The sequence below is a fragment of the Cydia fagiglandana genome, chromosome 11, assembly GCF_963556715.1.
Source record: "Cydia fagiglandana chromosome 11, ilCydFagi1.1, whole genome shotgun sequence".
Classification (NCBI taxonomy): Eukaryota; Metazoa; Arthropoda; class Insecta; order Lepidoptera; family Tortricidae; genus Cydia; species Cydia fagiglandana.
The window spans coordinates 9,207,379-9,219,939 of record NC_085942.1 but is presented as its reverse complement, the minus strand read 5'-3'; the positions used below and the strand labels follow the sequence as shown (position 1 = coordinate 9,219,939).

General features: G+C 39.5%; 1 protein-coding gene across 1 annotated transcript in view; it reads left to right on the top strand.

The window, feature by feature from the left end:
- Window positions 1–12,561, top strand: part of LOC134668894 (zinc transporter ZIP11) — a 71,347-nt gene that overhangs the window by 27,860 nt on the left and 30,926 nt on the right. The gene's annotated exons all lie outside the window — the stretch shown is intronic.

The following is a 12,561-nucleotide window of genomic DNA, read 5'->3' as shown; positions in this document are numbered from 1 at the left end:
CATAAATCGATTATTAAGTATGGGCTACACGTATTCTTTTATTTTTACAAAGATAATTAGAAATTATACTCTACCTAATCTCTCTGATTTTTACAATCAGGACATCCTCACTGCAATAAAAACCGGGCAAGTGCGAGTCGGACTCGCGCACGAAGGGTTCCGTTCCGTGCCATAATGCAAAAAAAAAACAAAAAAAAGCAAAAAAAAAACGGGCAAGTGCGAGTCGGACTCGCGCACGAAGGGTTCCGTACCATAAAGCAAAAAAAAAAAACGGAAAAAATGCAAAAAGAAAACGGTCACCCATCCAAGTACTGACCCCGCCCGACGTTGCTTAACTTTGGTCAAAAATCACGTTTGTTGTATGGGAGCCCCACTTAAATCTTTATTTTATTCTGTTTTTAGTATTTGTTGTTATAGCGGCAACAGAAATACGTTATCTGTGAACGCTACGCTATCACGGTTCGTGAGATACGGCCTGGTGACAGACGGACGGACGGACGGACAGCGAAGTCTTAGTAATAGGGTCCCGTTTTACCCTTTGGGTACGGAACCCTAAAAAGAAGTGTATAAAATTTCCTGTGGTTAAAAATAATGGAATCTTGACGTGTCTTTTAATTGAAAAACACATTTTAAAAATAAGTTACGGCAAATATTTAACAATTATAAATCTAATACGATCATTTATATTCTTCTGCTTTCATAAGTAATCGTTTTTGATTTTTAAAAAACCTGATAACACTGAGTATGTGGGGGAAGCGCTGCTGGCCTAGCGGAAAGCAATTCGGAGGTCGCGGGTTCTAACCCCGGCTCGTACCAATGATTTTTCGAACTTTTGTACGAAATAGCATTTGATACCTACCTATTTATACACCGATACCTATTTTTCGGTGAAAGAAAACAATGTGAGGAAACCGGACTAATCCAAATAAGTTTACTCTCTGGGTTGGTAGGTCAGGGCAGTCGATTTCGTAAAAACTAGTGCGCATGCCAATTCTGGGATTAGTTGCCAAGCGGAGATTGAATATCTGGGAGACCGACCAAAGCTTACAAAACATAAAAACTCAAAAATGCGCGTTTTCTCATAGACCTAGCTAAGAGATCAAACCCCTTATAGCAAATTTCATCGAAATCGTTAGAGCCGTTTCTGATACCATCCAAATATATAAATAAATAATTATATATCTAATAATTGCTCGTTTAAAGGTAAGATAACACAAAGGAGAAACAAAAAGAAATTACCTACTCGCACCAGTCTTGAACCCCAATCCTCTTGCACGTATTTCCACGAACATACCGTTACGCTATTGCAACATAGTTACGTTGTGTGAAATTGTCTACTACAAGGATGACGGAAACACTGTTTGCATGTGTGAGTAATAGTAGGAAAAAGCGTGACAGCAACACTCCGTCGAATTAAAAAGGTGGTTTTTGCACAATGAAGTATTCAATGTTTATTTTAATAGTTCAATATTTACTTAAAGAGTGCGCGAAACATACTTTTAAGTATACAAATACCAAGACCATTTCACAAAAAAATAAAATCTGAAATTTTGCAAAAGTGGTGCCATCTAGCGAGAGTTAAGTTTTGAGTAACCTAGGCGAACCACCTTAAGTATGCAGGTTTGCAAAATTTTTGAAGTGAAAACTTCTTTACAGGCGCTGTGCACTTTTTGTGATGGGGATAAAATGTTAAACTCGCGACAGGTCACGTGACCGTATGATTCGTAAGACGGACACGTGACCTGATCGAAAAACTGTTACAATGTCATTGAATTTTCACTTCTGCCGGCACTCCCGGAGTGCAACCCTTTAGTTTTTTTTTATTGCGATTTTGTGGATTTCTCGATGGTTTGATTCATTGAGAGGTTCTTTTTTTGGGAGCTTTTAATAACTCATTTGAACTTAAACGCCTGCCTGACTGCCACTGGTGGCATTATTGCAAAGTTATGTTTGATTTATGATATAATATAAACTGTTCCGCCAAAAAAGGAAAATGCACCTGACCATAGAACATTTCTACCAACGAATTACCGGATGAAATAATAAATACCACCTGGGTTTAGTTTGAGGCTGAAAAAGATACGATATAGAATTTCCATTTTTTTACATAGGTTGATAAATAAATACATCACTGTATGTAACAAATACGTAAAAATGCTGCATTTAAATACTGTCCGCAAAAACTTAAACTTCCGTTCAATTTCGTTGTTCAAAACATCGTATAAGTGAGTAATTATAATTATCGCGATTGAGAAAATTATATCTCTTTGTTAATTGACCACGTCTTTATCTTTTGCTTTTTAATATTTGTCTAATTAATTGTTAATAGTCACAAAATATTACTTAGTCAATAGGACCACTGTACGAGTGTACGTTCATATATATGCGTTTTCCATTTAAGACTTCGCACTTTAATAGGATCCTTTATTCCTGCGGTCGGCAACCTTTTAGCAGCCAAGGGCCACATAGTAGTTTACGGAGGTGACGCGGGCCGTACTTTGTTAATATTTATGACTTTATGAGACATTGTCGTTTGTCACTATTACGTACAAAATAGCCAAGGCGGCACTCGGGCCGCAAGTGACAGGTTCACGAGCCGCATGCGGCCCGCGGGCCGCAGGTTGCCGATTGCCGACCGCTGCTTTATTCGCTGGTGATGCAGGCCACGTAGGGCGTGCGCATCTGCGTCACGCGCGCGTCACCGATCTAATTGCCTATTAAGCGTTTAGTTTACAGCTCCCATTATTCAACTATAAGGGTTGACGTTGGTTGCATTATGTAATATCATCGACATTGTATTGCGGGCTTACCCTTTCTATAATTACTCCATTATAGGAGCTTGAACATTATTTTATGTATGTGCATGTTAATTATACGGGAGTGGATCTACCTGTCTTTTATATTGATTTGACGCATGCAAAAGTGGATATTACTAACCAAGTGAGCTATACATTTCTGCGTCGTTACTCGCCGTAAGCTGGGAGAAAACAAGAACAGTTATTTCCAGGTCAATTTGTAAAAAATAAACACAACTATAAGACCACCGGTGGACGGGCAGCAGCGTCCCTCAAATTCGGTGTACTCGACTGCGATCGCCAACCCGCCTGCCAAGCGTGGCGATTATGGCATTCACCTCCCATCCGGCACGTATGGAGGTCCAAGGGGGAGGCCTATGTTCAGCAGTGGACGTCTTATGGTTGAGATGATGATGATGATGATGATGAAACACAACTATGATACAGATAACTTACTAATTTGCTCTTTAAATCTTATATCCTGCCGCTGATGTAGTTTAATTTACTAACTCCCACGAAAACTTTTGCGTCTAGGAATACTCGTAATTCATATAATTCGATAATAATTCGATAGTTAACATGGCCGGAAAATAATCCCCGCGAGACAGAAAGATCTAAACCCATCTTTGATGTTTTAATAAGATATGACATTCAATTTCTTTGTGATCTACTCCATATTTTTCATTCTTGCTATTTTCTATCCCATTTTTCTTAGATATTATTCCTCATAAATTCTTGATATATTAGATGCCTAGAAGAAAATAGTCTTCTATTTCTATACCTCTGCTCTATCTGCTCCCCTCGGTTTAGCACTTCTTGTTCTTCGGAAGTTATTTTTCCTCTCCCCAGCCAAATCTCTTGTATATTGCTATTATTATTAGCCATTCTCAGTCTTATATATTAAACGAATCAGCCATAAACTACAAAAGAGATTAACCGTTGTAGCTACTTATTTGAAGTAACTTCAAGTCAAGATGACTTGATCGACAATCGATTTGTCTGACCAAATTGAATATAAGTAGGAGGAGGAGTGCCCACTTATTCTAATTGTCGTCGGTGCCGGTGCGTGTTGGTGCGTGGGCGTAATGACGTGGCCCATTCATAATTCACCTGCTTACCATCGGCACGATTACCAGGTTTCATTCACAACATTTACTAAGCGTATCGCTTTAGAATAACCAGTGTAAATATGATCTACGATCACATTTAGCTATAACAGCGTTCGAGGACGATATACTCTAGAGGTAATGTAAAGTTAAAACAATGTTTGTCAATGAAATCCGCAGTAGTGAGTAACCCGAAAGGCTTGCAAGGAATGTTGCATTAGCCGAAGGAAATCCGCATGCACGGCGCCTTATGCACGTACCTACATATTGCTCAGCAATGACATCATGTATTTTGCATAAGATGTTTGTCACAAAGGGTCCGTATTAGGTATTGAGCCTGCCTGTGTTTCTCGGAACTAAGCTGCTGGCATTTAGGTTACGAGTAAGGCTAGACGATTGTGTTCATACGGCATCGTATTTTAATTTAATTTATGAATAACATGTGCTTGGTACCAAATTTTTGTATGTACATTTTTTTCATTGTGCTTTTACACTTCGGAACTTTTGGTATATGTCAATTTGTGAATAGATTACCCTATAATGTATTTTTTACTGAAGTAGTCGAAATTGCTAAATGTAGGTAATATGTATGAATGTGTATGTAGCACTCTTGGAATATTTGAGTTACAGAGATGGGGATGATATGTTCTCGGTCACTCCTAGCTAGCACAGTCGAATATACATATGGACACGAAATAAATTCTTAATTTGTAATAGAACTTATAGTTTTAACAAACATCAGAGTAAACCACGAGCTCATTTTATGTTGCATTTTTTGGTGGCTGTTGAATATCAGTAAAACAACCATTATAAAAGCATCCATAATGCTTATTAAATAGGCCGCATTTGTAATTACCTACCTTCACATCTATATATATACTCTGTAGGTATGTTAGGTGAAATATAATTTCACTTCGATGACACTCAGAAATTATAAACCAAGTAAACTTGATGATAGGTATCGTCAAGTTTAAAAGTGTGTTTAGAAATTAAAATCAAGTAAGTATACGTTTTATAAACATAAATAAATAACAATATCACGATTTGATGGGCATGTTTAACAGGACAACTTGTGTTATAAGCTAAGCGCCATTCACATTAGGTAATTATTTAGAAATTCAACCAAAGTAATATACTACGGATTCATACCGTCTTTTTTTAAATCAACCCAATTCCGCTCTCTCGAAAGTTTAAAAAAAGCATCCAAAATATAATGTTTGCTCTATATTTAGGGTTCTCGCTATTGTATGTTTATAGGCGGACGTGACTAAGCGGCGCAGAATCGGGGCGACAATGCTCTATTCTTGTATTGCTCGAGAAACGTTTCGTTCGGAGCTACCGATCAGATCTTCACTTCTCGATGGAGACAATTATTTCCACACGTTATTTGAACACCGCTCATGTAATTTAACGTCGTACTTAAGCACGAGGTTGAATATTATTAACCTGTTTAAGCTACCCATGGGTCATGTATCGTGCCCTAACCACATTCCACTTAGGTAGCTCGAACACAATAAAGGCGCCGCACGTATTAGTTAAGCGCATATGTTTTATAAGAATGCTGTCTTGTTTGACTTCTCTACCTCGGCACTTCGTTTGTTTACAAAATTGTTTTTGACTGTTTTCGGTATCGATGTTTAATCATGTGACTTAAATAGACAAGACAATAAAGAACGAGCATTGCGTGCGGTCCGGACACACACAAAGAATTAACGGTAACGCAGCTCGCCACCTGACTCGACAAACAACCTGTATTTCTCACAGGAAACTGGCGATCGATCAAATCACACCGGCAGTATGCAAACAGAGGCATCGGTAGATTTGCTGCGCTAAAGAGCGTCTCGGGGCGGGAAGGGGATGCCGCTAGGGCCCTGCACTCACGTGGAGCGAGACACAGCAAGTCCGGCATCAAATCCATGCGCGTGCGCTTACGAATTGCATTCCCATACAGGGTAACGGCGCTCGGTCGCCCGTCTCGTTCTCACCAAAGGTCTTCAGTGACCTCTCGCTCGCGCTTCATGAATGGAGGCGCCATGGAATGCGGTCGCGTGACGTGCCGGCGCCGACGCCAATCTCGGTGCACTTCACCATAGGGCTAGTTGAACCATTGTACCTACCTCCGGCTTCCAATTCCAATCGTTGCTTAAATAAGTAAATGCATGTTACTTTCACACTTGCCAACACATTTAATTAGGAATGCAAATAGTTTATTTGTCCTTTTTATTCCTTGTAACTTTTTCTAATAGCAATAGAACGTAGGTGTTAGGTGTAAAATTGAAATCGTCGCCGGCAATTATGTCAAAGCCACACAGGTAGTTATAAAAACGTGTGAAAATTGTACTCATAAACGAAAAACGCAGACTCCATTCCCAGTATTCCAATTAAAACTTAAACGTCGATCAAACCTGTTTATTGCCTGAGGACTAGCTGTATGCAAAAAGAAATCTAAACAAAGAACTATGTTCGTCAGTTGATATAGTAAAACAATAAGAAATAGAGGGCCGGTAATACTGCTGGGGATCTATTCGAACTTTATAAATTGGTCTCATTTTAACATTACCCGTGGTGCATTTCGGTTACACAATTATATAAGTTCAAGTGAGATGCACTGCGAATGATGACCAAATCAGATCAATTTGTGAGCATCGAATAGGCCTCAAGTGAGATGGGTCTCCAGGGCGATGGGAACGGGAGCTGGCGCGCGAGGTTGACGGACCACATACCACAACCGGTCCACGGGAGCCTACCGAACCTCCATACTCGACCAGAGCCTTCCACTCAATATCTCTACAAGAATTAATTTATTTCGAATAATTTCAATAAATTCCAACATATAATTAACATTTACTGGATTCTTGAATGTTGATCGTTTGATTAGTCATTTTAATGATGCCTTTTTACAGTTAGTGATCTGAATGCGGTGTAAATTTTGTTTGGCAATCGGACTGTCGCTATCACAGATCACTTGTCTTCTAGACCGATCGTAGAAGCCAGTTCAGGTCACCACAAGTTTGCGCTACGCTCCCATACTAATTTAGTAAATAAAATAAAAAATAAATAAAATAAAAATTCGTTTAAGAAAGAAGATAAAATTTCATAACTAGCTCAGTGGTCCCACGCTAGGCTAGGCCTGTATCGTGGTGACCGCTCTACAGAAATACTAAATACATAAACTTTTGGGATATCCTCTAAACTAAAGTCTCTTACATTGTATGAGATAAAGGAATGTCAACAATAATTGTGTTAGGGTTAAACATTTCTACAACCAGAAACGTAACTTTTCAAACTGACAGATTACAATATCCAGATCAGGGTTAAACATTTCTACAACCAGAAACGTAACTTTTCAAACTGACAGATTACAATAAATCCAGATCAAATTCATAACCTGTTACCATCATGGGTTGTGTGTAGTGTACAAGGTCGGTTCGCGAACATCGCATTAGCGTCGCCTTCGCCAAACCTAGACGTTCCTTGTCACCATGTGGTGATCGCGAGTCTTCGTAAACTTTTCATAATGCGGTGTCTGTGGGACATAGTCTGTTCGTTATTAATGTTTCTTTACGGCTACCACTTTTTGTAGTGCGAGCAAGATGTAGAGAAGTAAGTAAAGTAAGTTACGCAGACGTTAGCGAATATGTCAGTACCAGCTCGTGGTAGCCGTACGTATCTGCCTCAATCCTACCCATGCAATTCGGCGGTGTGCTCTCTTACATGTGGCGCTCGCGTATCATCAATTCATCACTATTCGACAATCTATGCATTCTTGCGGTTTACGTAAAAACTGGCACTGTTAGGTTTGAGATTTAACATAGTAATTTAAAATTATGTCTAGACTCGTTATTAAACAAAAATATCATTTGATAAACCTAAAAAAAAATCAATAAAGGAATAACACTTTGTATTACTACTAACGCCATCTGTTAGCATAAATGTCTAATGCGAATGCGGTGTCTGTGGGACACAGTCTGTCAATTGTTGGGCCTCTCACCTGCCCCGATCCTTGCCACGGAATTCGGCGGTGCGCTCTCATCTCGCTAATCTTTTACGCTTTCGATTGTTGATTTATTAATTGCTCGTTCGTCCAATGCCCACATTTTACATTCCAATCATCCGATTCATATTTTATGTCCGATTTTAGATATCGAGTTGTTGACTTATTTATGAGTGGCCGACGGTGTTTGTTCGTCTTGTCATTGTTTGGTCAATCAATCAGCTTAATTAGTTAGTAATTATGTGATAATTATTTGATGCTGGTTTAAATAGACAGGGTTACATTCACTACATTGCAAATTGTTGGTATCAGTGTAAGAAAAATGAATTCTAAAATTAAGTACATACTTTTCATACTTTTTTAGTTTCATTCAAGGAGATTGCGACTATCTAGACTAGAGTATGTCGACTAGTAGAGTATGTTCAATATGAATAGCTGTCTTATTCACACCGTCATCACAAGCTCGAAGGGAAGTCAACAGACTTTATTCCGATTTCCTTCTTTTTATACGTAAGTAAGTAAGTAAACACAAACACTTTATTCTACGAAGAGAAAGGACTAATGGTTCTTCAGATAAAACATAAATACGTAGTACAAGGGCGAACTTATCCCTAAGAGGGATCTTTTCTAGTTAACCTATAGGTACCTATGGATTATACGTTCGTGCTCATCAAGAACTAACCAATAACTATACTTACTTAAAATATGCATCAATTAACTAATATTGCAAACTCGGATAAGGGTTTTCGAATCGAGATTCCTTTATTCTCCGAAATAATAATATTTAAAACCGAAATACCTATAAATTTTTAGGCACTACCTACAAATACTGGTCCATCGTTAAAGGGGCCCACAGATTATCAGTTCGCCGGACGATATTAGCCTGTCAGTTAAATGCAAAAGGTGACAGTTCCTAACAATTGACAGGCTGATATCGTCCGGCGAACTGGTAATCAGTGGGCCCCTTAACTTGCACGTCAGACATAAAAGGCACTCGGCACATAGCGACTCTAGAAAATTGAGTCGAATAACGAACAGCTATCTTAATGTATAAAAATATTCGACTCATAATCTCTTTGTTGAAGTGACAGAATAAATTTAAAAACATTATACTCTTTGGAGTAATATTCGCCATTACTCCCTGTACGCGTAAGCGTTATTTCATGTAAAAGAAATAACGCTGTACCAGAAAGTGCGATGAAACTCATAATATGACTTATATATGTAATATGCAAGCATATTTGACTGGCCTGGGCATACGTTTTTTGCTCCTACCTCCTATTAGTACAAAAGCAGCAAAAATAGGTACCTACCTAAACGAGCAAAGTGTTAAAACCGGGCAAGTGCGAGTCGGACTCGCGCACGAAGGGTTCCGTACCATAATGCAAAAAAAAAACAAAAAAAAGCAAAAAGAAAACGGTCACCCATCCAAGTACTGACCCCTCCCGACGTTGCTTAACTTTGGTCAAAAATCACGTTTGTTGTATGGGAGCCCCATTTAAATCTTTATTTTATTCTGTTTTTAGTATTTGTTGTTATAGCGGCAACAGAAATACATCATCTGTGAAAATTTCAACTGTCTAGCTATCACGGTTCGTGAGATACAGCCTGGTGACGGACGGACGGACGGACGGACGGACGGACGGACGGACGGACGGACGGACGGACAGCGAAGTCTTAGTAATAGGGTCCCGTTTTACCCTTTGGGTACGGAACCCTAAAAATTATCTACACACACTCTCAATCTTACAGTGTTAGTTATTCAAATCATTTTGGGCATCTCGTCCGCTTATTTACTTCTGCTGCTGACTGTACTTAATGTTAGTATTAATTATTTATACTGTGATCGAGTTGCGCCCGCGCCGCAACTCTTAAACATAATTTTCACAAGTAACGGTCGCCAACGGCCCCAAGATTGCCGCCGTCGTGGTGTATGCTCTACTTGGTTTTGTCTAGCGTAGATTAACCCCCTTATTCATAAACGTTTACTAAAGTTAACAAGCCGATAATAATCGTCTGTCCCTTTCCGACGTATTGGTATGATGGAAAGGGACAAACGATTATTATCGGCTTGTCAACTTTAGTAAACGTTTATGAATAAGGGGGTAAGTGTAAAGTAAATAAAGCTACGGAATTTGAAATAAGTTTACTTGGAATACTATTGTTGATTATTGTGTCTGTGAGTAATATACGAATTGAATTTTAATATCAAAACGCTCTATTTTTTGTTGTACAGAAAAATCACTTAAAAAAAATGATTTACCTCAGCCAGTTGTTAGGGCAACACTCTGCAACAGTGAACAAAACCGAATGTACCTACAGCGAGCTGCAAAGGTGCAATGCCACTTTATGAATAAATTCTGTTCATAATGTGTCTGTAATCTCTCGTTACGCTCGTGATTTAAAACTTACTGTGTAAGTACCTACTTGTAGTAAAAATTAAAACCATCTTTGCTCTCTTGTTTTTGAGCAAGTAGGTAAGTGTTAAATACAATAAATACAATTGTTACAAAAATAATCTTAGATATTATTTTAACTAGCACTATAAAAGTAAATTTATTGCTGACAGATTATGATATGATTTTATTAATGATAATAAACGATTTAACTTGCGCTGTTGCTGCTAAACTCATTTGTCAACAAATTTTGCGCGAAACACCAACCAACATCTAAGTGGAGCATACTCCGCGCGTATCCGTCTCGACGGTGAGCAGTGAGCGATGCAAGAGGTTGCTGTTAGCCTCCCATGCGGAGCCCCGCTGTCTGGCAGCCGGCGCCCCCCCTTCTCCCCCACCCGCCCCCTCGGCCTCACCACACCTCCCCTCACCTCTCACCGACGCCGTCTGCACCCGCGCCTGCGACACCTATCACAACCACCACATAATGCCAATTCAACATTCGCTTATCAATCGCTTTGTTCCAACTCGGCGAGACAAAGCGCGCTGCCGACAAGCTACCATCTTCCGCACTATATGAATTAAGTGTCGTCTTAGAGACAAAGAAACAAGACTTATTTATACATTATACGAGCGCAATTAGACCAATGCTCGAAATGTACCTATACGTCAAACTACAAATAAAACAGATATTAGTTAGATTGCGTTTCAATCTAACGAGATGACATCAAAATCTTGTCTGTATGTTTTTGACTGAACTAGCGGCTATTAATTTAAATTCGTTTATTTATTCACAAAACTCCGTCTAAACTGATCACGAAGATATAACTCAATCATATTTTAAGATCTTTATTTTTACTACGATTCTGAATTTCTTTAACGTCTGAAACATTGACATGGCTCTATCAATAGAAGGCTTAATGTTCAATTTGATCATGATTTCTATTTACGAATATAAAAACAAACATTTAATACGTTTTAGTTAATTTGTTTGATGGCAATTAGCAGGTTTCCGAATAGTCGTTTTATGAATGTTCGATAACATAAAACGTTCTAAATTGCGCGGGTCGTATGAGAAGAATTTATAAATGGGAACGTGTGAGTGAACATGTGTTTCTCACGTTTAATCCTCCAGTAATCTGCGGACGTGCGTGATGCTGGCTCTGATGACATCACTTGCTGTAGCTTCCACGGCGTTTTAGTTTCATAAAGCTCGTCAATCGACTATTTCATTAAGGTCACTAAGCCCAGTTTCATAAACAATGTGCGTACGTAACATTCGTGTTGCTGGTTTATAAAGAAAGACATGTCTAGCTTGTTGATTGCGCGTATCATAGGTGTTTGATTGTACAAGTGTGGTGGAGCGGCCTCGGCAGCGGCTCCGGCACCCTAGTCCTATTTCGACAGCGAGTTGTGCAAGTCGATGGAAATTCCGGTGTCGCAGCAGTCAAGTGTGCGGGCAGGTCCTGCGCGCGCCGCGCCGCGGTATGAATGGAGCTTCGGTATGTGGGTCACGATGTCGTCAATGGCCCGTCGGCAGGGCCTCGCGCCACCGCCGTCTCTTGCTCCCCCATCGGGCCGTGAAAGTTGTCAGTACTTTCGCGACCGACCCGTCAAAACAATTTATGCTCTAAACCGCTGAAACTGAGCTGCATTTTGTACGGCGCTTACGAACGTTCACATCCGCTTCGGCGATTCGTGCGTGCCTTCGACACATTCTACTGCAGTTTACTGCTGGAACTCTATAGTCTTAGACACTCGGTCGTGTTTGGCTTATCCAGCTGAAAATTCGGCCGCGCCGTATGCTCGTGCTTAGGAATTCACTTCCGGGTAGGTCGGAAAGTGAAATGGACTCGTCTGTGATGTAATTGGAATTCGGATATGTCCGGACTCGAGTCATTCAGTTCACCGAAATGTCTGTATCGGTTGACATAATAGGTTGCGGGCCTCGCCGTTTTACGTGACACAGAAAACTGTTAAAGCGCCGATAGTGCGTAAGATATTATTTTGTCACTGCGGGATAACTTTATTGCCACATAACATAACTGAATAACTTACTGTGTCGCCAATGCAATACGGCTCATTTGAATGTACAACACTAGAAGTAATTATTTAGGTAATTGATCACGTCAGTTACATTTCTTTACACTGATTGACAAATCTGATTATTAAAATCAAATTTGACTTGGTTCTATTATATTCTGCATTGCGCAATAATAAATATACACGTGTATACATCCTTATAGCATGATAAATATAATAGTTAAATA